This window comes from Ambystoma mexicanum, chromosome 13, assembly GCF_040938575.1.
Source record: "Ambystoma mexicanum isolate Mex_15411 chromosome 13, UKY_AmexF1_1, whole genome shotgun sequence".
NCBI lineage: Eukaryota > Metazoa > Chordata > Amphibia > Caudata > Ambystomatidae > Ambystoma > Ambystoma mexicanum.
Genome location: NC_090938.1, coordinates 379,584,971 through 379,612,886, shown reverse-complemented (window position 1 = coordinate 379,612,886; position 27,916 = coordinate 379,584,971).

Here is a 27,916-nt window from a genome sequence, read left to right as displayed (position 1 = left end):
AGGCCTATGGAAGCATAGTTCACTGATGTATATAAGTCAGTGATGACACCACAGGTTAATGATAATACTCTATGTGTGAAATTGTGGTGTCTCTGTATATAGGTCCAAGGCTCTCTATAGATCACAAGAACATTATAAGAATAAGGAAAGTTTTGTGTACGTTGGGGCCATAAATAAAGCAGAAAAATAATGCTCACCACTAAATTACCAACAATACTGTATACTACTAAATTATCCTATTTAATGTAATAAGGTATGGTCACTGAAAGGAAATGAGGCCAAATACAATCTAAATGCAAGTAGTCATCACCAAATTACCATTTTCTTTTGGCGGTAAGAAAATACCGCCAGACCCCAAATCTACACCAAATATCCAACATATATATGGTGCGTTGCAGGCCAGGAAAGTGATCATAGAGCACCTACTGGGCGTGGCAAGTATGTCTCACACTACCATCTGCACATCAGAGGGAACTCATTTCATAATAGCAGTGTGTCACTCAAAACAAATTTCAGAATGTCTCAAATAGAAGCCACATTCTCAGAACTAGTGCAATATCTGGAGGCAAAGTTATATGCACATGGGACATGGTCATCAAATAATGCCAAAGAATGGCATGATCGCATTTATGGTGAAGTGCAGAAAGAGCCACTAGACAGCATTTTTGCAGAAGGCAGCCTAATTCAGGTCTGCCTTCTGAGATTATTAAATGCAGCTGATAAACATGCAGAGAAAGATTGTCTGATACGGCTATGCGTCAACACATGGTTTATTTTGAATAGGTCCCTGCGAATGCAAGAACATGATACTAAGCTGATTAACAGGTTAAAAGCTGACCTAGATGGGGCAAGTAAAAAGGAGGAAATGTTAAGAGCAGAATTAGAAGGATATCAAAAAGACATGTAGTTAAAATGTAGAGATCTTGATATTCAATTGTCCAAAAGCAAGAAACAGTTTGAGGACAGTGAGCAAGAATTGGTACATTTAAAAGCATTGGTAGACCATATTAGACAAGACAAAGATGAGATTGTTTCGGAAATGCAGATTTTACAAAAAGAACATTATGAAAAAGAAAGTGATCTCCAAAATGCGGAACAGGAAATGGTTAAAATGTTTCAAGAAAGAGGCAAGAGAAACAAAGAATTCAATGAATGCCAAATGCAAATTTGCGATTTGCAGGAGCTAATTAATAAAATGAGTGATGAAAACAACTATTTGCAAAATGAGGCAGACAGGCTCCTTAAGAAGTGTAAGGATTTGGAACAGCAAATATGCATCTCCAGGTCCCAGGATAGACAGCAGGGCACCACATTCAATGGAGTTGAAGTGAATCCTATTTCTAGCCAAAGAGCTAGTGTCCCAGTGATTGGGCCAGTGACTGAACTCGGATGTAGCGCCCATGGGGGAATTGATACATCCATTGGGGGCCGCCACCAATCCCATACACCTGGAACCAGGGTTGAATCACCAAGTAGTGCAATTCCATGCATATTCAGGTATAGAGGAACTTTTTTATTTGGAGATATCTTAAGGTATACTCTCAGGACCTGTTGGTGAATGCTTCTGAAGCTGGTGATATCTTCCCTGTATCGTGTTTAGACTTTGATATCCTTTCTTTGTTGTTCAGTTGTCGCAGGGGTGTGGGTCAACACGGAGACATAGAGTTCCTCGACTCCGTTTGAAAAAAGTGAGAAAAAAGTTTGTTTGTGCCTACACCTCTTTGCGCCAATTTCCTTATGTGGTAAAATAAACTCACAGAGCCAAATTTCTTCATAAGAATATTTCTTAGTTTATTCAGTGTATGTTCCGCCCTTAATGGCACGTGTTTCGGCGTGTAACTAGCACCTTTTTCAAATCCGGGCTGTTTATATGCATAGAAAAATAAAACAAAACAAAATACCATTTTGAGTAAATTTCTTACATAACTTCTTGTTTGATTACATATTGTACAGTTAAGGGAGTGACTCTGGTTGGTGTTGTAAACCTTATGCATCCCTAAATATGATGAACACCTGAAGTGACACACACGTCTAGCACCTCGTGCAGTAATGAGTAGGTCCCTTATAATACAAAAGGAGAAAAAGAAAAGTCAAATAAATTGTGTGCATTGCAGAGAGAGGGGAGGGTAGGTGGGACTTGTATTTCATTAGTTGTCCAAAATAAATCGAGATTCATCTCTTACCCTTGCTTATTAAAGTTGAAGTCCCCCTTCCGGGAAATATTTTTTTGTCAAATTAAGTAACCGTGGTCCTAGGGTTCAATCCCTCCTAGAAACAGATCAAATGGTCCATTATACTGAGAACAGCCATTCAGAAAAATCCCTTTGTTTCATTACTCTTTCATTTAAGTTACACACATATTTTGCCCATCTGTGTTTTGACATTAATAAAGTGTTCTTCTTTTCATTACTGAAGAAAGAGAAACTTGTGGCTTAAATTTCACACTCATGTTGTACGATTTTTTCCCTCTTACGTAGTTTGAATTTCCAATTCATAGCTGTAACCATGACCGGGAGTTTCTCCCTCCTGTTACTGGAGGGAAAACAACTTAAATTCGCTAAACTTCCGTGTTTACAATAGTACCCTGTTGCGCAAGTTTGTTTACCCAATTACAAAGTGTTTGTTTGTGTCGCTCGACACGAAACGTGCTTGCCTTTATAGGAAACGTGCTTGTATTATCCTGGTGGTCTTCCCACCCCATCTGAGGGCTTACCTGCAAATTCTCCTGCTTACGCCTCACGCGTCGGGGGTCCCGTCTTGGCTGGAGGTGGCTCCTTGTTCATATGGAGTCTTAAGCCTCTAGTCCCTCTTTGGTTTCTGTACTCGAAATTTCGGCGGCCATACTTTGGGCTAGTCGCCTATGTTATACTATGCGAAGCGTTGACTCTAGATTATGCATTTAGAAAAGTCGATGTATTGGTTAAATATTATTTAACTGAGACGCTGTGATATATTCTCAAGTTTTGAGACAAAGAATGGGGAGTCGGCCACACTTTAGGCTATTCGCCTGCATTGTACTTAAAAAGTCAATGTATTGGTTAATATTACTTAACTAATACGCTGTGATATATGCTCGAGTTTTGAGACAAGTGATGGGGAGGGAGGGAGGTTTTTTTGGATTTCATCTCATCTTAGAGTGTATTGACATAAAAAGACCTCTGTGTTGGGAGTGAAGCATTGTGGTTAAAGTCGTTTTTTATTCCACACTCTTGGTTTCCTTGTCATCCTTACTGACTCCATGGCTATTTTGTTTTATTACTCGCTATTTTGCGATTCTCCCATGGGATCTCTACATGAACCAGGACTTGTTGTTTGGGGGTGAGAATTAGTATGTTTGTATGATCTTGTTCATCGTTCCCTGTTATATCAATTTATTGATATTCCTATGAGTTATTCTTTCCCTAATTTTTAAGGCTTGTGTAATTTTTCTTAGTGAACCTGATTTTTTCCAAAATAATTTTACAGGCATCTGGCATGGTATGCATTAGTACTAATAATCAATCTTATTCCTGTAGGCAACAAATATAATAACTGTACAAATTAAAACATCATTATAGTTGGTAAACCAGGTTCAGTGTTAATATCAATTCTTGCACATATCTGTTAATCTGGTCCATCTTTTTCTCTTTTCCATTTCTTTTGCGTCACAGAAAATGAATCATTTCATTGTCCGAATTTAATCCTTGTTCCACTGTTTTGAAACGGCAGATTAATCTGGCTTCTTCCTGCCGTAAACATAGTTCTTGATTACCTCCTCTTTTGCCCAACTTAATTTTTTTCAGACCAATAAACCTTATGTCTTTTTTATTTTGCATTTGATGCTGATTCTGCCAATGTGCGAACAGCGGGAGGTTCTTATCTTGACTTCCAATAGCCGAAATATGTTCTCTGATTCTGGTTCTTAGCTCTCGAATAGTACTCCCAATATATAGCAAATTGCAAACACATATCACCGTGTAAATCACATATTTGGATCTAGAGTTTATTTGTTCTTTGATCCTTGTTTTCACACCTTCTTTATTTGTAAAAACATCTGTTTCTTGAACCGCATAGTGGCACATTGAACAAAAGCCACATTTCCTGAAGCCTGACTGTGGTTGACGTAGCCATGTCTGTGGTCTTATTTCTTCTTTCTCTTTTTCTGGTAGCATGGAAGGACTCAACATGCTTTTCAAAGTTTTTGCTTTCCTATATAGTATTGTTGGGTGGTCTTGTATATATTTACAAATATGTGGGTCCAATTTTAGTAAATACCAATTTCTTTTCAAGACTCTCTTGATTTCTTTATTATTTGCACAATATGCAGTAATAAAATGAATAGTGCTGTCTGGCTGTGTGCTTTTGATATCTTGAGACAATGTTGATTGTCTAGTCATGCCTTTGGCCTTCTTAATTCTCACCCCCAAACAACAAGTCCTGGTTCATGTAGAGATCCCATGGGAGAATCGCAAAATAGCGAGTAATAAAACAGAATAGCCATGGAGTCAGTAAGGGTGACAAGGAAACTAAGAGTGTGGAATAAAAAACTACTTTGTCCACAATGCTTCACTCCCAACACAGAGGTCTGTTTATGTCAATACACTCTAAGATGAGATGAAATCAAAACCCCCCTCCCCATCAATTGTCTTAAAACTTGAGCATATATCACAGCATATTAGTTAAGTAATATTAACCAATACATTGACTTTTAAAGTACAATGCAGGCGAATAGCCTAAAGTGTGGCCGCCTCCCCATTCTTTGTCTCAAAACTTGAGAATATATCACAGCGTCTCAGTTAAATAATATTTAACCAATACATAGACTTTTCTAAATGCGTAATCTAGAGTCAACGCTTCGCATAGTATAACATAGGCAACTAGCCCAAAGTATGGCCGCCGAAATTTCGAGTACAGAAACCAAAGAGGGACTAGAGGCTTAAGACTCCATATGAACAAGGAGCCGCCTCCAGCCAAGACGGGACACCCGACGCGTGAGGCGTAAGCAGGAGAATTTGCAGGTAAGCCCTCAGATGGGGTGGGAAGACCACCAGGATAATACAAGCACGTTTCCTATAAAGGCAAGCACGTTTCGTGTCGAGCGACACAAACAAGCACTTTGTAATTGGGTAAACAAACTCACGCAACAGGGTACTATTGTAAACACGGAAGTTTAGCGAATTTAAGGTGTTTTCCCTCCAGTAACAGGAGGGAGAAACTCCCGGTCATGGTTACAGCTATGAATTGGAAATTCAAACTACGTAAGAGGGAAAAAATCGTACAACATGAGTGTGAAATTTAAGCCACAAGTTTCTCTTTCTTCAGTAATGAAAAGAAGAACACTTTATTAATGTCAAAACACAGATGGGCAAAATATGTGTGTAACTTAAATGAAAGAGTAATGAAACAAAGGGATTTTTCTGAATGGCTGTTCTCAGTATAATGGACCATTTGATCTGTTTCTAGGAGGGATTGAACTCTAGGACCACGGTTACTTAATTCGACTAAAAAATATTTCCCGGAAGGGGGACTTCAACTTTAATAAGCAAGGGTAAGAGATGAATCTCGATTTATTTTGGACAACTAATGAAATACAAGTCCCACCTACCCTCCCCTCTCTCTGCAACGCACACAATTTATTTGACTTTTCTTTTACTCCTTTTGTATTATAATGGACCTACTCATAACTGCACGAGGTGCTAGACGTGTGTGTCACTTCAGGTGTTCATCATATTTAGGGATGCATAAGGTTTACAACACCAACCAGAGTCACTACCTTAACTTTACAATATGTAATCAAACAAGAAGTTATGTAAGAAATTTATCCAAAATGGTATTTTGTTTTGTTTTATTTTTCTATGCATATAAACAGCCCGGATTTGAAAAAGGCGCCAGTTACACGCCGAAACACGTGTCATCCATTAAGGGCGGAACATACACTGAATAAACTAAGAGATATTCTTATGAAGAAATTTGGCTCTGTGAGTTTATTTCACCACATAAGGAAATTGGCGCAAAGAGGTGTAGGCACAAACAAACTTTTTTCTCAATTCCATGCATAGCAACAAGTAGCCCCACAAAGATAATGAAATCCATCAAAGCCCTGATCGTACCATTCAAAAAGGGAGGGGAATGCTGCATAGAGGATCACTTAGAAGCTGTCCACAACATCTTTAAAGCCCTCCAGATACCTAAGGAACAATACAGACAGTATTTTCATTTAACTTTAGATGCTCCCACAGCCAGTATCATAAGGGGATTAAATGAACAGCAGAATAGGACATGGGCAGAGTTTGAAAAAGAGATTAGGCATCATTTTTCTCCTTTCCAGTCATTGCAGGAGGCGAAGAAAGTTGGTTACACAATCACTGCTGGGCCTAATACATCCCCTCGCAAGTTTTTACAACACTTAAAAAGAGCGTTTTCTCGCGTTGATGTATCTTTTGACCCCAATTCTAATGAATTTAAAACTGCCTACTTCTACGGGCTACAGAAAGACATCATATCACAGTTGGTCCGTGAATTTGACCGTGACAAGTACCTTGAATGGATTGTACACCAAAGCACAAAACTATACGAGGTACTCTATTGTCAGGGTAGAGAAAGTGATAAAATGAAAGACACTAGACCAAAATCTAAAGAACCCTCAGCAACACTGATGGAAATCAGGTCAGCCAAAATGTCCCTTGAGTCTGCTCAAAGTCCAGGTAAAAATAATTTGATACCTGAACAAAGGGGTAATCAACAAAGGTCATCACTTCCTGCACCAATGTTTCAATCACATGATCCTAGTATTAGGGAGAGCTACATCAGCCCTAGGTACTTAGGAGATAGGCCCCGGGCAGGCCATCGGCCTGATATGTCAGGTATGAACAATAACCAGAGACAAAATCAGGATCAAAGAAATAATGGTCCCTACCAGACATTGGGGACACAGAGCAGATTTGATCCCAACACTATGATATATGATAATGTGGATAGACCCCGATATGTGGATCGATTTACTGATAATGGGAATCAACATAGGGGTCAGTACCCACAACATGAGAGACAGGACATGAGGCAGAATATGAATTACGCTCCATGTCAGTGCAATGATTCGCCACCAGGGGACTACAACCAAAGGATAGGTGCAGCCCGCTCCCCTCCACATATGAATCAAGAGTTCAGGAACAATCCCAATAGAAATCATTCCCCTGAGAGGTATCAGAATAGATCCAATCATGGAGAAAACAACCAATATCGATCTAGGCCACAGAGAGAGGATTCTAGAGAGATGGAAAGATTCCAGTGTCTCGAGGCCCAAGTGAAAATGTTAGCTGAGCAAATAGGAAAGCTCTGTACAGCACAAAAACAGTCATCAAATGAGGGGGCAGAAGGCCATAGCAATGACAGGGTGGTTTCTGATAAGTGACTAAGCACTTATGATACCTGCAGTGCCAAGAAAACAGATTGCTCTGATGTGATTTTCCATAATGACTCTGAGATTCCTAATGATTCAAAAATAAAGATACCAGTAAATGAACATGTAACAGAAAGTGCAAATACCCTTATGAAAGAAGTCCGGTTTGAGCTAGGGCTAAATCAAACATTGGAGATGTGTACAAATGAAACAGGAAAACCTAAAATTCCAAAAGAACAAAGAGACAGATTTAAGAAAAATGACTCATGTATAGGGAATACCAGTGAACATGGAGTAAGTGGGGATGCTATAACTCCTTCCCTGGGCAATCAAAACAATAACCAAGCACAGGTAGAAAAACAAAATCCTCAAAAGGAGGGTACAGGTCAATCACCTGAAGAATTCTTTGAGCCACATATTTTTGAAGAAGTTAAAAGGGCTGGTACCATACGAAATGATCACAAATGCGCAGGATTAGACAATGACAAATTGCCAAGTGATCTTATTACGCATGTTCAGTTGGGGGATTGTAATGTGACCTCTGATGATACCTGGATGGATGGGCGAACAGTGGCCACACTCCAAAAAACCTCTGTACATGGAGAAATGAATAAAGTCTCTCACACAGAAATGGACAAAAAGGAGGGAAAATATCTTTCCATTTACCAATGTGCTTAGCCAAAACTGAAAAAAGCCTGAGAAAGGTGAGTCCTGAAATCAGTAAGAATTGACACTTCTTATGTGTGTTAGAGGAAGTTGAAGACAGGTATTATGCTCCCATCACTGTAGAAGAGAAATGCAATACATTTGCAATGATTGACACTGGCGCACAGGCCACAATTATGTCCAAAGAATTGGTAAAGAGTATCAATGAAGGGAGATCCCCACAGAATCAGATCACAGTGAATCACAATGAAGGTCCAGTGCATAATTCTAACGGGGAGGAGGTGCCTATTATAGGTGTTACTGAGATTGACATAAAGATAGGAAAACACAGAATGAAACAGGAGGTATTGATCACATCTATTTGTGAAATTCCATTTCTGATGGGAACAGATTACCTGAAAAGTTTGTTTCCTCTCATAGATGGGGTGAATGGAATACTGTGGTCTTGACAAAAAACCATTGAGACCTAAGAAACTAAAATCACAAAACAGGAATATTAATGAATGTCACACCATTGCCAAAACAAATGATGCAGTAGAGATATATCTCCAGAATAGCTGTATACCTAGCGTCACTGTTATCTTGATGTGTCAAGATTAAATGCAGAGTGAAATTGAGAAACAATCTGTAAAAATATATTTAGACCCTAGGAAAAAATGGCAAACTGCAATAGATGAGCACACATTACATTTTTATTCAAAAGAGAAGACATGCAAACAGAATACTGCTCCTAAAACAGATTCAGAAAAACACATCACCACTCTTGCTGAAATACACATGGAAGATGAGCAACCATGGGATCACATTGGTATAAATGACTATTCTAAAATAATAAAAGCCACTTTAGCGCTTGAACAGGAAAGAAGCTTTATTAATGAGAAATTGCTGCAAAAAATAATGGAGAGGGAGGAGATCCTGAAATTTTGAATTAAGAACCAATATGTTTCTGGTTTGGACAGTCCAGACTTTGGAAATCGAATTGCAGGCAGGTGCATGCTGAAGATTAGTATTGGACAAAAAACAGTTCACCATAATGTTTGGATAGTGAGTGGGACACAAAATGACTTTTACATGGGCAATGATATCATGCACAGAATGTGTATGGTGTTAGATTTCCTTGATAAAAAAATATGGTCATGCCTAGGTGGGCCGGCACCTGAATTTGAAGACACAAGAAGGGCTTATAATTGCGCACAACTGGTTCCATATGCAATTGAATTACAGCTGAGGAAGGATACTATTATCCCTGCGTTCACCAAGCAGTTTGCAATAACACTGAAGTGCAAAAATGGACAGTAGATGAAGAATTCTGATGCATTTGTGTGCTTGAATGAATCCATAAAACAGCAAGGCCTGGATTATGAATACATGCCATTGATAGATGTTGGTGAAGGGTCTATTAAAATTATGGTGAATAATAAAGGGTGTCAAGATATTCATTTAGAGGAAAATTCTTCATTAGGAATGGCCATACAAAAATCACATTATACTGCAGATCTAAATAACTTGGTGATTGGAAATATCCCTGAAAGGTATGTGGATGCCAGGGGTGTGTTGCCAGAATACCTGGATTCTCAGCCCAAAGGAATATTTAAAATTCATTCTGTGTACCCTTATGATTCAAATGAGACAGTGTGCTGTCATCAAAAGGATTATATAACATTTGACTTAAATGAAAATGAAACAGAAAATCAGCCCATTGAAGTGGAAGCTGATATATCAAAATATTTTAAAGTGGCAGCTTTACAGAGAGACTAAGCCACACAACTAGAAGAAAGCACAGAGATTCCTCCACTGGAAGATTTCCCAGAATTTTCAAAGATGGTAGAGGAACAGATTTTATCAGCAGATGCATGCAATAGCGATGAAGATAGAAATGAATTGAGAAAAATATTTATGAAGTTTAAAGATGCTTATGATTGCAACCTAACTAATTTACATGTGGCCACGCTACCGGAGGGGTGTAGTAGAAGCCCAGTATTTGTGCGCCAGTATAGATTACCACTGGCATGTTTAGAGTCATTGGCAGAGATAATTAAACATTTGGAGACTCGGGAAATCATCAGGCCTATTCATAGTACATTCAACACACCTATTTTAGGTGTGTTAAAGCCAAATGGTCAATGGCGGCTATATGCAGATCTGAGGGAATTAATAAAGAGTGCCAGTATCCAGATGGCCACTGCCATTCATTGATCAAGGCCTGGCTCAGGTGCATGGCTCAAAAGTGTTTACTACGTTAGATCTCACCTCTGGATATTGGTGCGTGCCATTGGCAGAGGAGATCCAGAATTTATGTTCATTTTCATTTTATAAGACCCAATATGCATGGGTTAGAGTTCCATTCGGGTATGTCAATAGTGGGAATGAATTTGGAATATGTTTGAGAAAGGCCATGCCTGATGCAGCGGAAAGAGGAACCATAGTTTATGTGGATGATGTCCTGATAGAAAATGAAAGCTTGACAAGCCATTTAATGAGATAAGACATGTTCTTGGCCAATTGCAAAAAGCAGGCACCAAAGTATCTTTACAAAAGGCACAATGGTGCAAGAAAAAAGTGAATTTTTTAGGCCATGACGTGACTGAACATGGATTAAACCCACAAAATAAGAAAGTAGGGGCCATACAAAAACTAAAAGACCCTAAAAGTGTGAAAGGGTTAAAAAGTTTATTAGGAATGACGGGGTACAACAACAGAAAGTTTATTGAAATTATGCTGAAATTACTCAACCATTAACTAAACCATTAAAGCTGAATACACCCTGGAAATGGGAAAAAGAGCAATCTGTGGCAGTGGCTAAATTAAAGGAATGTCTTGTAAAGGCACCATGTTTAGCATACCCCATAAAGGATAGGGATTTCTTTATAGAAATAGGTTTCTCTGAACATTGTATGTCAGCAGTGTTATCACAAAAACATGATTTGAATCACAAAACCATTGCTTATGCAAGTAAGGCATTTTCCCAAGTTGAAATTAAATTCAGTGAATGTGAAAAGGCCCTTTTGACCACTGTGTGGGCGCTACAGCATTTCTGCCCCATTGTTCAGGGAGAAAAGGAATTATTGAGACAAATCATCAACCTCTGCAGTTTTTAGAGAGTAAAGGAATTAGGTCAGGTAACCTAGCACAGTCCAGAATCACTTCATGGACGCTGGCATTGCATGGTTTTCATGTAGAAGTGAGATATGGCCAAAATAAAAAGAGCCCAGTTGCTCAAGGTTTGGCAGATCTACATGACTGTGCAGCTGAACATGTATCAAACGAAGTAGAAGTGGAATCTAGTTTACAGGAATTTGGGCAATCACTGCACAAAGCTTTTGATGAAAAGACATGTAAGGATTTGCCAACTGTATATGTTGACGGTTGTGCTTTTCACATTGAAAATGAAAGTAATAAACACTTGGTGTCAGGAATAGGAAATGTCTGGTTGAAATGTGAAGACATCCCCAGTATAGGGATGAGAATTGGGGCTAGGAGCAGTCATGTAGCGGAATTGGCAGCCATTTATAACGCAATTACTACTGCAGTTGATAATACATTTAGTGAAATTGTCCTGGTGACTGATTCTGATTATGCACGAAATAGCTTTGTGGAATATTTGCTTGGCTGGAAAGCGAGAGGCATGATTACATACAATAAAAAGCCCCTTAAACATGGAAAAATGATAAAAGCCATAGACGAATTGGTGTCGGAGAATGATTTGACAATATACTGGAGAAAAATGTGTGGACATTTAAAAACTCCAGGAGAGGATAAGGAAGGAAATGATAAGGCAGATCATTTAGCTAAAATTGGGGCTGTGATGGGAGAGATGCTACCTATTGAACATTTACTTGGTGAAATACAAATTGATGCAGTTATATGCTCTAAAGCTCCAAAAGAGGAGGATCAACCAGTAGTACAATGGAGTTATGATACACCAGATCAAGATCTGATTAAGGCAAAAAAGATGATCCAACTTTGGGAATCTATTATAATCATTTGATAGACCCTGAACAAAACCCTTTAACAGAAAATGATTTTGTGGGAAAAGAAGAGTTGAGGGTGCTATTAAAGAATAAAAAACGAATTAGACTACAGGATGGGCTCATGATTAGAGAGTCCATAACAGGACAAATACAGCGGGTGGTACCCCTTGTACCCCTTTCATTCAGAGAGCTGATGCTACACCATGCACATGATGCAATAACTGCAGGCCACAGAGGTTCACAAAAAACATTGGAGATTCTGAAAGATTATGCTTACTGGGCACATATGTCCCAGGAAGTAGAACTATACACTAGAGGATGTCTAGTATGTTCCCAATTTAAACCTGCTTCACCGATTCATAGAGCCCCATTAATGAAAAGAGGCTTAACTCTTCCATGAACAGATTTGAAAATAGACTATGTAGGGCATGTAAAGAGGTCGAGCAGAGAGAACTGGTATATTTTGAGTGTGGTCTGTTTAATGTCAAAATGGATAGAGTGTATTCCTGCACCAGATTGTAGAGCGCAAACAGCAGCTATATTACTGGTAAATCATATATTTTCAAGATTTGGGTTACCACAAAGAATAGAATCAGACAGAGGAAGTCATTTCACAAGCGCTCTAATGAGTAAGGTACGGCAAATACTGGGAGTGAAAAGAAAATTACATATTGCACATAGACCCGCTTCTTCTGGTGAAGTTGAACGCTGTAATAGGTCTGTTGTGGATATATTAAAGAAGTTTGTAGCAGAGGCAGGTTCCAGCTGGGATTTACGTTTACCTTTGGTTTTGATGGCAATCAGATCAACTCCTGCCAAAGCAACAGGTATTAGCCCTCATGAAGTATTGACAGGTAAGAAAATGGTGTTGCCGCAACACCTACTATACAGGACACATGAGCAGACACTTGTAAGCGCATCTACAGTTCATGAATACATGGATGAGCTGAGGAAGCATTTACAACATGTATTTGCTTTTGTGCAGCGGAATCTAGAAAGGGCTGCTGACAGTGCAAAGTCATATTATGATAAAAAGAAATCGGTGAATGAGTATTGTGTGGGGGATCAGGTGTATAAATTTCATTTTGGAAAAGGTAAACAGAAAAATTCAAAATTTCTGGCAGCCTGGCAGGGGCCATTTCAAATTATAGATAAGATATCTCCAGTAGTGTACACAATTTTGAAAACTGAAGGTGAAACAGTAACAGAACAATTTGTTCATGTAAAGCAAATTAAACCCTGGCACCCCAAACACGAGGTAAAGAGACTTGAGCGTGTAGAAACAGATAAAGTCCCTTAAATACATGAAAGAAGACACATGAGTCTATTCATAGGGCAATAACAGAGAAATAAAAATAGAAGTGATTGTTGTAATAGAATAGATGTGAATAAAAAGACTAAATGTGATGATCATTGAAAGAGGGTTGAAACTAGTGATATTATTTTTACAAAGTTGAAATATGTTAAATGATCAATGATGCTTTATGTATGTTTCTTTGTTCTCTCTAACATGTGCTTAATTTCAGAAAGCGAAAGAAAAAGGGCGAGATGTTTTGAAATATAAATGGATATTTTATTTTTGGTAAAAGGGTGAAATTAGAATTGTGCTATATACTTAATTTGTTTCTTTTCTGTTTGATTTAGAACATTAACTTATCTTTTGAGGTCGGAGGTCACAGAACCACAGGACTGGGAGACGGGAGGCGATGGAGTCCTGGAGTCCACTGGATGAAGATCAAATGATGCCTGCCTCCGGTTGGAGGTGAAGACAAAGTAACCGGGATGCCAAAAGAGATGGAAAAAGCATCCGAGAGTGCCAGGATGAAAGAGTGCCCCAAATGAACCAGATGATGTGATGTTGCTGGTTGGGATGTCTCAGAGACAGACAACAGTAGAAGAACAATGAACTTGCAGCATTGTTGGTGCATGAATTCTGATGTATCCTGGAGTACGGAGTTCCACATTTTTATTATTTTAATTAATTATTTTAATCTGTTATGTTAATTCTTTGTTTTAATTATTTATTTTATTTTATTGTTTTATGATTGACTTCAAGTACAAAAACAATACACTGAACTATGAACACTTCAATTGGGAAGAAATATATAAAATATTTTATAAGAACTGGTGGACTCAGAGATGAATTTTGATATTACGGTGGTTGAACAGTGATTTATTGTGAAGTGTGTGAATATTAATTTTGTTGAATTGCTATGATGAAAAAGGAAAAAGGAGCACATGTTGGGTTTCTCCCAATTGTGGCTTGGACCGCTGCCAAATTGTCAGAAAAGGAGGGATAATGTAGTATAATTTATAGTGCTTTGAAGTATAGTGCTTTGAAGTATAGCGCTTTGAAGTATAGCGCTTCACTGAATGTGATAGCATTCTACTGCCAGCAATAATGTGGCACACACATATAGTCATTTTATGTTACCAACAGAACAGATGAATATATGGCTGGAGGCATGTAAGGTATGGAATTCATATTGCAGCCAAAAAGCCCATTAAAGAGCGTAAATGTGCATCGATTTTCTTTCCTTTTCTCTTCCTTAAAATGCCTCATACACAGGAGACTACATTGGCTATCTAATTGACTGACTTAATTAACAAATACTAATCAGTAGTGCTAACTCATTAACATTATAATGTAATCTCTATGTGAAAATGATGTGGAAGTACATGTTTTGAAATTCGCTTTTAAACGTGCATTTTTCTCTCTTATTTTCTCTGGCTGTGCTGAATGTGAAAGACGGGAAGGCAGCAGGAAATCAAAAAGAAACAGTTATTATAGCATGAAGCTCCCATTGTTTGTGACACAGGGGTGTCAACCTAATACACTTTCTGCTAATATGATTGGAGGGAAGTATATCTGCAGATATGCTGCGTAAGCAGCAGAGTTCTGCTGGGGGAAAGTCTGACAAAAAAAGCTCAGATCGCTTTTGCTGAGCTGCCGAGACGGAGGATTTGAGACTGGGCTGTGAAACAGGCGTGCCCAGTCTCACTTAGCACCGGCTTGAGAATTCCATGTTCTCGCTGTGCACTTCAAGCCTTCAAGATTACAAAGACAACCCTGGACCCATTCTTTGGAGGCGAGCGAAGGGAGGTCGTGTGGGGGAGAGAACTACAGATAATTGGTAAATATCCAAAGTGAATTGAGGTTACTGTGTGCTGTTGTACGAATGACCTTCTAAAATATCAGGCAGGCAGAGTAGCAAAAGGGAATCCCCTGTGTTTAATTGCCATGTTGTAATGTTGCAATGTGAATGTTGTTCTATCGCTGTATTTTCTTTCTCTTCCTTTTATTACAGATAATGTGGTAAGACACATGTACAAATGGTAAAATGTTTTCTTTCAAATGTAACTTTTATAATACAAATGATATATACGCAGATCGTGTAGAGTGTTTTTGTTTTGGTCATTTCTTGGTGCATTTAAAATAATACCTTATGAAATGGGGAAGATTTTTTTAGGTAATACATGTGTCATGTTTCCCATGCGGATGGAATAGATAGGCTTAGCAGTGATAAATAGTTGTATGCGTGTGTTCACCCAGTGCATGGTGTTTGGGTGGAATCTAATACAAAATATAGATCACTTGGGGTCCATGAACCAGTAATGAGGCCTATGGAAGCATAGTTCACTGATGTATATAAGTCAGTGATGACACCACAGGTTATTGATAATACTCTATGTGTGAAATTGTGGTGTCTCTGTAAATAGGTCCAAGGCTCTCTATAGATCACAAGAACATTATAAGAATAAGGAAAGTTTTGTGTATGTTGGGGCCATAAATAAAACAGAAAAATCATGCTCACCCCTAAATTACCAACAATATTGTATACTACTAAATTATCCCATATAATGTAATAAGGTATGGTCACTGAAAGGAAATAAGGCCAAACCAATCTAAATGCAAGGAGTAGTCATCACCAAATTACCTTTTTTTTTGGGCGGTAAGAAAATACCGCCAGACCCCAAATCTACACAAAATATCAAACACTCTCCTCTCATCATCTGTTCCATGGACAACCACCCTTTCCTCTATGACCACTGCTGCTTCTACCTCGAAAGGGATAACCTATCCATCATCCACAGGTATTTCTGGTATAAACAAAAACTCATGTATTCTCAATATTTTACCTACCAACTTGGGTAACCACTATAATAAAACTGTCACACAATACTTCTGCATCTAAAGGGACTCCTCGTAATGCCTTCTGGCCTGCAAAGGCTAATATGAACTCTTTCATATTCATGTAAAGTATCCCTGGAGTGGAACACAATATTCCTCTGTCAGTAAAAGATATTGGGCCTCATTACGAGTCCGGCGGTAGCCGTGCTGGTAAAACCGGCAGGCTGCCGCCAGACCCATAGTGATTTGCCAGCACTGGACTTGCCAGATTAACCGGGGCATTACAGACTGGCAATTCTGTTTTTCTTATTTTTTCTTTTCTTTCTTCTTATTCTTCTCCAGCAATCGGCAATGGTGCAAATAGTCAATAGAATTTCTGGCCATGGCTTCACTTCCATCCCTACCTGTTTCTTCATCTGCCTTTGTACTGGCTCAGGCGGTCTCTGGCATAAAATGGGGTAAAATAATGCCACTGTTATGTTCCAGAGTTCTCTCATGTCGAGACTCCATCTCTCCATATCTCGAATAAAGGCAACAGGATCTTCATCCTCACCCATTTTCCTAGTCATAATTACACCCATGTTTAATGCATCAGTATATTGTACTGTGAGTGGCTGCCATACATCTGCTCTGTAATTATTAAATGGTGCTCCATCATGTGTCATGTTTTGTGCAGTTACAATTGCATACTCTGCTCATTTCCAAATGTCATCAGCCCTCTCTCCTAGAATGGCTGCCAGCATGTCTTTTATGTCACCTATTGCTAACGTCATTCCTGATGTCATTCTCTCTAACTCATGAATCCATTTTCCCACACCTGAAGTCAAACTAGGTAATTTACATTTCAAATTATCCTTATCCATTTGTGGCCAGGGAATATATAGTGGTCATCCTCCACCTTTCTCTGATAATGGGAATTGTGAAAACCCTAATACACAATCATACCCTCCAACACTTCTTGTTTTCCAGGTGGGGCTAGCCTCACCCATTTGTCTTGGTCCTGTTAGTGACATTAATCTTCTTACATAAGGCACGGCTACATCCCCTGCACTGTGCGACCGTGCGGCTTGTGATCACTTTGATGTCGGTTCTGGTGTTTTTTCTTTAGGGTCCCATAAGTCTGACCATTTTATCCCTTTTTCTACACTTGAATCTTTTGATAAAACCACCTGCACCCTCTCATCGCGCTTTCTTGTTTTCTTCACTTTCTTCGTCTGACATCATTATGCTCCAGCTTGCATGACGTTTGTCCCTTTCCACATCATCAAGATCTATTCTACTTAAAGAGAATGGGCCTCATTACACGGTAGGCGGTAAGGGTTTAACGGTACCAGTATTTTACCGGTACCGGTAAATCTTTACTGCCTTACTACGAGGTCTCTTTGCGGGTTGGGGAATTTAACGTCTGCTTTTTGCAGGCGTTAAAAACCAACCCACAAAGGGATCAGTAGAGCTAATTACGGTACCGCAATTTGAGGTACCGTAATTAGCACCTTCCCCATTCCCATAGAGCCCTATGGGGCAAAAATGGGAATGGGGAAGGGCAATGGTGGAAGGGGGAATTACCGCCCCGCCAACCTTGGAATGGGGCGGTAATTCCCCTTTCCACCAAGGCGGTGCCGGTATTTTACCGGCATGAAACATGGCGCTAATAGCGCCATGGTTCCCCGCCTACTGTGTAATGAGGCCCAATGTTCTGTGCTCGTCTGTTATGACATCATCTGACCTACCTCCTGTTTCCCTTAATAAAGATCATTCAACATCCTCTTCCCTATGTCTTCTGCTTCATGCTCATCAGCCCATGTTTGTATTCCCGGTATCCCTTGCAGCTCCATACAGGGCAGTTGTGACACTCTCTCATCCTCAATTTGTTCTCATGGTTCGATCAGCACTATGCTTCTATTAAATAGATAATCTATCTTGTCATCTTTTAGTCCTCTACTTCCATTCATCTGTTTTTCCCTTCCCCTCATCTCTCTCAATTCTTCTTCCTCTTGCCTTCTTTGCAACCTACGTACTTTCAATCTTTGTTTTTTCTGCTTTCATTTCCTCTCTTTCCTTGCCTCGTACCTTCTTCATTCTTCTTTTCAATCCTCTCATTTTCCTTCTCTTCTTTGTATGCTCTCTTGTGTTCTCTTTCTTTCTGTTCCCGCTCTTCTCTTTATCTCACCGCATGAATGCCCTTTTCATCTAGCTACAGTAATATCTGGCCTCCCATCCATTCATTCTGTACTAGGGTCACTCCCTTAGCCTTGTCTTCCACTTCCCTTTGTCTCCTAGTTTCTTTTTTTATCTCCATCTGTCTGTTCTTTCTCTAATCACACTATTTACTTTTGTTGCATGCTGTTATATATTTGCATTCTCTACTTTTGCTCTCATCTGCATTATCCTCACTGCTATAAGGGGGGCTCATATGTTGGATTAACGTACCCTTCCGCTGCTTTCAATTCCTTTAAATAATACAATCCTTGCTCCTCAGTATCTGCACTCTTGTTTTCAGAAGGAGAAAGAGGAGCCGAAGGCGTTACATCCTCCTCTTTATGCTGATTAAGCATCCACTGCTTCTCAAGCAGATCTACTTTCTCACTCTGATACAAAATGACCAACCTTTTCTGCAAACTTCTTCCCCTTATATGTAGCATGCAAATGTGTTGTCATATGTCGCAATTGTCATGAAACCTTGCTTCTGTCCCCTCTGGTCTTCCTGGTCTATACGGCATCGTACCAGAGTGACCTCACAAGCCGCCCAACATGGGCGGACGCCGCTTACGGATCCGCGGTCTAGCTCCTGGGAAAACCACCACACCTAGATAAGCACCCCGCCCCTGCGGTACGGGGCATGTCAACGCTTGCAGTTTCTGAGTTTTCTGGTCGCTGATTTCCTTGTGTTCGCCTCCCTTGGAATCTTATCCTGTTTCCACCCTTCCTGGACTGTTCGACCACAGCCGAGTCCTGCAGTCTTACTGCGGTTGCCCTCGGACCGCTGCTCCTCCTTCCTGGACTTCCAATAGCTGCAGTTAACTTTGGACCACTGCTCCTCCTTCCTGGGCTTCCAAATAGTTGTGGTTGCCTTCAAACCGCTACAACTCCTCCCTGGGCTCCTGAATCCTTGAACTTATGCGGTTGCTCTGACCGCTCCCACTCTTCTCTGGGAATACTGTCTTCACATCGGATAATTGAACTACTGCCAGACAGAGTGGCGTCGGAAGAAACCTGTCCTTACTGCCACAAGACCCGCACCTCCAAGAAGCGCAGGCAGTTTGAATCAACAAAGAAGAAACACTCCAAACTCTCACAGGTGAGCTCACAAGCAGGTTGTGACAGCAATACTGTTTTTGACTACAAAACCTCTTGAGGCCATGGCATGAGTGTTTTATTAGCTGTGCCTCTTACTCACTCCGTGTGATACCGCCTTAGCTTCAGGGCATTGTCCTACATAAATGTAAAAGTGGAGTGTCTCCTATGATGACAAGTCAATCTCGACTGTTAATACTTACCAGAACTTTTATTCTTTTATTTATTTTATCAAGCATACCACACTGGCTAATTTGAGCAGGCACCATCAATCGCCACTTATTACCCCAAAAATTGCTTATACCACTTTAGAAATGTCTGTAAGCAATTTATGCCGTCTCGTTGTTTTATTATTGATGTTTTATTAAGAATATCTTATTCATTTATTTATTATTCTCCTTTGATTTTTACCCTCTCGATTGACGTCAATCTATTGATATAAAAATCTGATGATCACATTAGTTTTTTACTATCGTTTGATATCTCCTAATCTAGACACAATACACATTTTATACTAAAATATTTATAACCCCATACACATGTGCACTTTTTACATTTTCTGCGTACGGCTTCCTTTACTCTCTAGTAAATATATCTCATCTCACTTTGTACCCCATTTTGGAGTTTGCTACCTCTCTTCTTTTTGGCCTTGACTCAGGAATCTTTAATACCCGTACTTGAAGTTGTTTAGTGCGTACCCTTCCACCCCTCTTGGAACCAGGAAAATGGGGTATCTATTTCTCTTCTTTCAAATCCCCCAAAATCCTGGTACTTTTATACATATATTTACAATACAGTCCCCCACCTTCAATGTTCTACTTACATCTATGGCTCAGCTACGAGTCCCTCAGGATTGACTCTTCCCCAGTCGACAAGCTTGCCCTCAGTCCGTGGGGCACCTGCGGGGACCGGAAAGAATTTCATCAAAGGGGCCCCTGCCAATCGATTCTTCTCACACGTGCTGTGCACGCCTTTCTCCACATGAAGCTCCACGGTCTTCTGTCTAATGGCGAAAGCAATCGAGGGTCCGAGAGTCTAGATCTGGTCCTAAGTCAATTAGACCAGAACCATCCTCTTCTACCAAAAAAATGTACTCTAGCACCATGAAGCATCTCATGTGCTAGATGGAATTACCAATAATGATCTCAGACCCAAATAACCGGACAGGCTCAAAGAAAATTCCAAAGTACTACTTTATTATCAGCATAAAATAAAGTAGGGCAATCGGTCAAACAACAAGCTGTAGTCCACACACACAAGCTTCATTGTACAAAGGTTTTATACCTCAAAGCACATCAGCTATGACGTCATCCTACGTGGCAAACTGTAAAACCTATTGAAGGGAGGGATTGGTTAAGGGAACATGTATACCTATATATCATGTACATATTAGTAATTTTATTGGATGCACCTTATCCTCATGGCCGCCCTAGATACATTATGTTTTCCTCTGCAGCAAGCTTATATATGTCTCAACTACCTGGCATTTCTGCGTATATACATTTATTAGTCAGCAGGTTATTTTATCATCTTTGTATACATGATTTATTCATATTTGATTACATATTTATCTTGTTACTTCAATGACATTTTATTCTTTAAGTATTTGCATATAGTTTCGGTACGTCTCAGTATCTTGCCTTCATGACACCACTCTGCCCTCGTGAAATTTCACTTATAGCACTGTGATGTTCAATGGTGTGTGCCAACATTCTTCCACACTTTCTGTGTGAGGGTGCATTTGATACAGTTGTCTGAGAGCATATTGTGTCTCATATACTCAATGTGGTTTTCAGATGATACCTGGTGTCCAACATAGGGCTCTTCTCCTGCTGTGCCAGTATGATGGAGTTGAGGGGACGGGACCTAGGGATGGCGTGTCTGCCTGCTCCTCTTCACATACACTTACAGGTATTACTTGCTCTCATGCACCTTATGTATCACTGGATATTTATGTTTTTGTTTCTCCTATGTGTAACTTGTGTTACTTAACAGCGCCTCAATGCCCAGGGTTTAGCACGCTATACAAAAGAAAACATTAAAAAAAAGAAATACACTGGCATCAATCTGTGCACATTCTCAGACATCAACCCATCCGAATACTGTGAAATCAATTCATCCAAACACTGGCAACAATCTATCCAAATACTGATATCAATCCACCAAAACACTTAAACATCAATCCATCCAAACACAGTTACCATTATAGGCACACACAGTCAACTAGCATCCAAACACCATGATATTACCTATTCAAACACTATCATGAACCCATCAAAACACTAGCATGAGTGCATTTAAACACTGCCATCAACGCATCCAAACACTGTTACATCTTTCAATCCAAGTACTAGCATGATCCCTTCCAAACACTGGTATCAATTCATCCAAAAAGAGATATCACTCCACTTAAGCTCATTGATCTAAATTTTTCCAAACACTGTAACATCAATCCATTGAAACACTAGCCTTAATTCATCAAAACACCAGTGTCAATATAGTCAAATACTTGCATTATTCCACCCAAATATTGTAGCTTCGATACATCCAAATACTCTGACATCAATCCACCCAAAGGCTCATATCAATCCCTGTAAGGACTGTAACATCAATCCACCCAAACACTAAGATATTAATACAACCATCATAACCCATAGGGATGAAAGAGGCACCCGTTTCAGATGCAGGAAATGCTAAATTGATTTCATTGAGCCATGCAGAGATGCACTAGCGCATGGGACTGTGCTCTCTCCCTCCATTGTTTGCAAACCTGAATTGAGACACAGAGAGAGTGAAAGGAGCATGTTCCCAATTAACTGTTTATTGAGAAATACCCGCGTTACTTGCTCAATGTCTGTGTGTTCGACCCTAAATGCTGCCATGCAGCTCTCATGCAAAAGGATACCTTGTGCCCCTGCCCCCTGGTTGAAGTGGCACCCAGAGGATCTACCCTGAATGCAGGATCAGATAGGGTTGATCCACTCAAACAATTGAGCAGTGCTCTATTGACATCAGAGCCCCATCCCCAGGTCTCATGAAGGGACTCGCATAGTTATGTAGTAGTAGTAGTAGTAATTGTCATTTATATACAGCCTTTTCCCATTTGCATGGCCTTAAAGAGCTTTGTGGTAGGAATGCCATCTGGGACCGAAGTTCAGGTATGGGAACATTCTCAGAAAAAGCTTAGAGTGCATTTGTGCATTTAGCCAAGATTAAGAATTAAGTGGGTAGGCTAGGCTCCAGTAAGCAACCCAAGAGGTCGGACCTGTGGATGGGTGCTGAGGGAGGATACGACAGAGTGCTAGTGCAACGGACTTGATGAGTGTCCAGCTAGATGGAAAATTGTCATAGGTTGTCACTGTATTCTAATGGCACAGGTGTTGAGGCAAGCCCGGTGTAAGGGGCAAAGCCATTACGTGTCCAGCTAGACCAAATTTATTGTATTCATAGCTGCTTTCTAAAGTGTGTCGATTGATAGCTGTGCCTGTGACAGATGTCACCCAAGTAGTGTGTTGATACATACCTTAAGCTCAGATGGAGCTTTAGTTGATCTCGTGGTGCAATCCGATCGTTTGTGTAAAAACGACAAGCTACTCTGATATGTTCTTCTAGGTGCTATAGACAGGCTACCCTCAAAGTCCTCTAAGCGCGAATAGACCGACTATCTTATACTGTCTTCTAGACGTGGCAGACATATCTAGGGTCATAGGATTTTCTAGCACAATAGACAGGATACCCTTATAGTGTTACTCTATATCTTCTAAGTTCCATAATAGGCTACCTTCAGACATCTTCTAGTGCAGTATCAAGGATACCTGCATATATCATTATACCTGCATATATCATTATGTGTTACAACGGCTAACTTTTAGATCTTCTAACTGCAACAGATAGGTAACCATCATATATCTTTAAGCGCAATAGACAGGTTAACATTATAAGGTGCAGCCCAAAGTGTCCACTCGAAGATCTGTCCGTGTGCAGCACATTGCCCACCCTTTAATCCATATAACCCTCACCGATCTTCTAAGTGAAGTGGATGTGCTAAACAACACAATCTCTTCTAGAGCAATACCTGTGCTAGTCTTCACAGTTCTTAATGTGCAATTGTCTTTGAAGTTTTTGGTGCTTAGGTCATCTGTAAATGCTGCTTTATCTCTAAATTGGGACAGGACATGCCCGCCTCATACATCTTGTATTCACAGTATACGGGTTGTCGTCCTTGAACCTGTGATTCCAGTGTCAAGAACATTCTGAGCGCTTCATCAGTAATCACCTTAGATATTTAATAGGAGATGGCCTGCCAGTGTGGGTCCTCTAGGTGATCAACCGAAGCGAGGTGTAATATACAGGAACACAGTGCATATTTCTTGCCCTGGGGGGCTCTCCTAATACATTTCTTTGGTAAAGAGCGGACTACCATCAAACTGTCGAGAGCTTTATACAGGTAGCCTGGGCGCATCAGTCACAGAGAAGGAGGCCATATGGACAGATGTGTGCTCGTGTACACTGAGAGGTCTACGGATGGGTGTGTATGACGGATCACCGGGAAAACAGCCAGCATCCTCCTGTGGGTGTATGTACAAGAGGCTTGTCTGTGTTTTGATGTGTGTATGGTGGGTCGCCGCGACAACCGCCTTCATCCACCTGTAGGTGTATCCACATGTGGCTTGTTGGTGATTAGATGTAAATGAGGTTGATATATGCGAATGAGGCAGTGGCAATAGAAATACAGGTGGGGAAGAAGGTTTCAGGTTGCCGTAGGTAATAGCCAGGTTTTGAGGGACTTTATAAAGGAGAGGCAGTTATCAATGCAGCGGATGTGGCGTGGAAGCAAGTTCCAGATGGCGGGGGCTTGGATGGCGAATGAGGATCCTCCCAATCTAGTGGAGTTGTAATGGGGGAAATGAGGAGAAGAACAGAACTAGATTCGTAGTTACTGGTGGGTTGATAGCGTGTGAGTTTATCTTGGAGGAATTTGGGTCTGGTGTTGTGAAGGGCACAGTGAGTGATGCACATGGCTTGAAAGGTAGTCCGTCTGCCGATAGGGAGCCAGTGTAGTACTCTGACTGCAGGGTTCATATGTTCTCTTAGTGAGAGGCCAAGGTGGAGGCGGGCAGTAGAGTCTTGGATTCTTTGGAGTTTCCTGAGCTGGTATGCTGGAGCGCCTAAGTAAAGGGAGTTTGCATAGTCTGTGTAGGAGAGGATGATGGCAAGGATAGCAGAGATTTGGTGTGGGTAGGTGAGGTAGGGAAGATTAATCTGAGGATGCGTAGGTGGAAGAAGCAAGTTTTTGACACAGAGTTGATGTGGTGGGCGAGTGATAGATTTGAGTCCAGCGTGCATCCAAGATTTTTTACAGAAGTGGATGTTGCAGGGACGGATCCTAGGGAGTGTGGCCAGGGGATATGTTGGGGAAGGAGAGTGGATTTGCCGCATAATAGAATTTCTTTTTTCCAGGGTTGAGCAGGAGGTGGTTGGCTGTCATCCAGTGGTTGATATCAGATAGGCAGAGGGAGAGGTCCGGGTGGGGGGAGGCTGGGGACGTGGGGATCTTGGGGGTGATCTGGGTGTAGTCTACGTAGCTGTAGCGGATGAGGTCATGAGATTGGATGAGTACAGGCAGTGGGCTAAGGTAGATATTGAAGAGGAGGGGAGACAAGGAGGCTCCCTGTAGGACCCCTTCTGGCACAGGATAAGAGAGGGAGGTAAGGGGTATAGGATAATTTGCAAGTGGTTCAGGATGAAGGAGGAGACCCATGTTAGAGCAGAGTCTTTGATTCCGAAGGAGTGTAGCCCATCTGTGAGTATGGTGTGGTCAGTGGTGTCAAAGGCACAGATAGGTCGAGAAGGATGAGTGCTGCGCATCCTTCAGAGTCTGCTATTCTTTTCAAGTCATCCCAAACCGACACAAGAGAGGACTCAGTTCTTCGGTGGGGTCTGAAACCTGTTTGGGCTGGTTCATGAAGGTTGCGTGTTTCTGTGAAAATGAAGAGACAGACCTGTTTGTATGTAGTGTGGTCCAAGAGGTTGGCAATGAAGCAGGTGTTAGAAATAAGGTGGTATTTGGGGGGAATGAGGGGGTCGAGCAGGGTTTTTTTTGAAGAGTGGTTGGATGTAAAAGGTTTTGAAGGCCTTTGGGAAAATACCTGACTGGTTAATGATGGACCATGCAATGCTGCCTGCACACATTGTTGTTAGGATGTTCTTGTGAAGAGCAGGAGGACAGGAGTCTACAGGGGAGCCTTTTATCTAGAAGGCTGAGGAATTCAGGGTGTGAAATGGAGAGAAAGGGGAGAAGACCGGCATAGCAGGGGAGTGGAGGAGGGATTAGGTGAAGAACGGGAAGGGGTATGGGGCATCAATGCTAATTTTGAAAGGATGGTGTGGTGTCTATCAATAGCAATATTGTGAAAGTGTTTGGACACGTTGTCACAGAGAGATTGGGAGTTGGGTGTGAGGGGTTCAGTAGCCTGGCGTCTTGTATTCTGTCATGATTCTGTGCAGTTCCTGGCTAGGGTTGCGGGAGTTGAAGATTTGGTTCTGTTAGAAGGATTTATTGGCTTTTGATAGATTTGAGTTGGGTTGTGTACCACTTGGGGTTGGGGCCCGGTCTCTGAGATGTGCATCTCAATGGAGTGAGGGGGGTGAGGGCCAATGATCGAAAGGTTCAATGGAGGGAGGACCTTCATGGCGTAAGAGTTCTAGCAGTGAGTATAGAAGGGAATTGTCTAGATCTGGGTTATGGTGGTTTTATTCCAGAGAGGGATGTTGGAGGGAGTGGCTGGAGATGGCAGGCTGGAGAGCCAGTGGAGGGAGTGTGGGGAGGTCAGGAGGGAGAAGACTATTATGGGGTGATCTGTCCAGATTAGAGGGCAGGGGGCAAGATGGATATCAGGTTTATGGCGCTGAATACAGTGTTGAGGGTGTGGCCTGCATAGTGGGTGGGGAGAGATTTGGATTGTATCAAGTTTAGGGCTTCTAGGTTATCGGTAATAGAGCGGGTGATGGGGTTGGAGGGATTATCGAACCAGATGTTGAAGTCTCCTAATATGGTGAGAGAAGGATGGTGATTTAAGGTGGTTGATCAGGCGTCACTGAGGGGGTCTACAAAATTCCTGTTTCAGCCAGTGGGTCTGTAAAGGAATAGAAATCTGTGTGTGATAGAAGGGGTGCTAAAACTTTACTAGCATTGATTCACAATCACTGCTGCAGGCTAAGTTATCCTTAGATAGAACTGGGAGCTGGTGGTTGTGGAGCATGGTCAGCCCTCCTCCTCTGCTGGATCTATTCTGTACAATCACGTTGTACCCTGGGGGGAAGGTCTCATGTGCAATAGGTTTGTAGTCATCAGCGAACCAGGTCTCTGTGATGAAGAGGATGGCCATGTTTTCATTGGCAATAAAGTCAAAGATGTTAAATGTGTTTATGGAGACAGACCTGGTGTTGATGAGTATGCAGGAGAGCAAATTTGGTTTCCGGGGGGAGTGTGTTCAGAATGAAAGCTGGTGTTGGTGTGTGTGTCAGGGGAAAGGAGCAGTGAATGGGAGGGTCTGACTGGGCTGTTGTCGTGCAGTGTGTTGTTGTGGGACAGGAGGAGGATAGAGGGGTAAGGACCAGGGATTTGGCAGAGGAAAGGGTGGAGGTTCAGAGGAGAGCAAAGGGAAAGGTGGGCAACTGGTGTGGCATGGGGGATTTGGGGGAGAGGGGAAGAGAGTTAGGGCAGGGTTGGGGGTGGGAGGGGAGAGTTGGGTGGAATAGGGAGGGGGCAAATTTGGATCTCAGATGGAGAAGAGGAGAAAAGCAGGGCTGGATGTTCCTGAGTTGTTAATAAATATAAAGCGCAACTTTCCCCCAGAGGCATCTTTGCACTAACTGCAATCAGAAAAGGACTACCAAAAGAAACCACCAGAATAAAACAAAATAGGTGGATGGGATGAGACTATAGCCCTTTTGGGGGGTTTTGGGGACCAGAGAGGTGTGGGTGAGAGTGGGAGGGGCTGTTGAGATTGGTGTGTTGGCCCGGGTGGCCCTTGCTGCACTTAGTGATGAGAAGTGTGAGTTAGTGAGGGGTGGGGGAGGTAGTGAGGGAGATGTGGGTAGAAGGAGAATCAGAGAAAATGTTGGGGTGTGTGTGGAAGTAGTTGGGTGGGGGGCTGGAGAGGAGAGATGGGAGAGTGACTGGAGGGGCGGAGGTTTTTGATTCTAGCTTGTCATCATGCAGCTCTGATTTGGGAGTAGCGAGATCTATATAGAGGGTGGATGGGTGGGTATCAGGGGGATGGGATTTTGGGAGTAGGTGAGCGTTGAACTGGGTTTGGTAAAAGGGGAGAGGGGACTGCGTGTATGATGGGGAGGAGAGTGGAGGGTGGGTGGAAGAAGAGGGGAGAGGTTGGCTGGGTAGGTCATTATTTAGGGTTCTGGAGCGCCGGCGTGCAGCTCAGATCAGGGCGGTGTGTGGCATTCATACAAAAA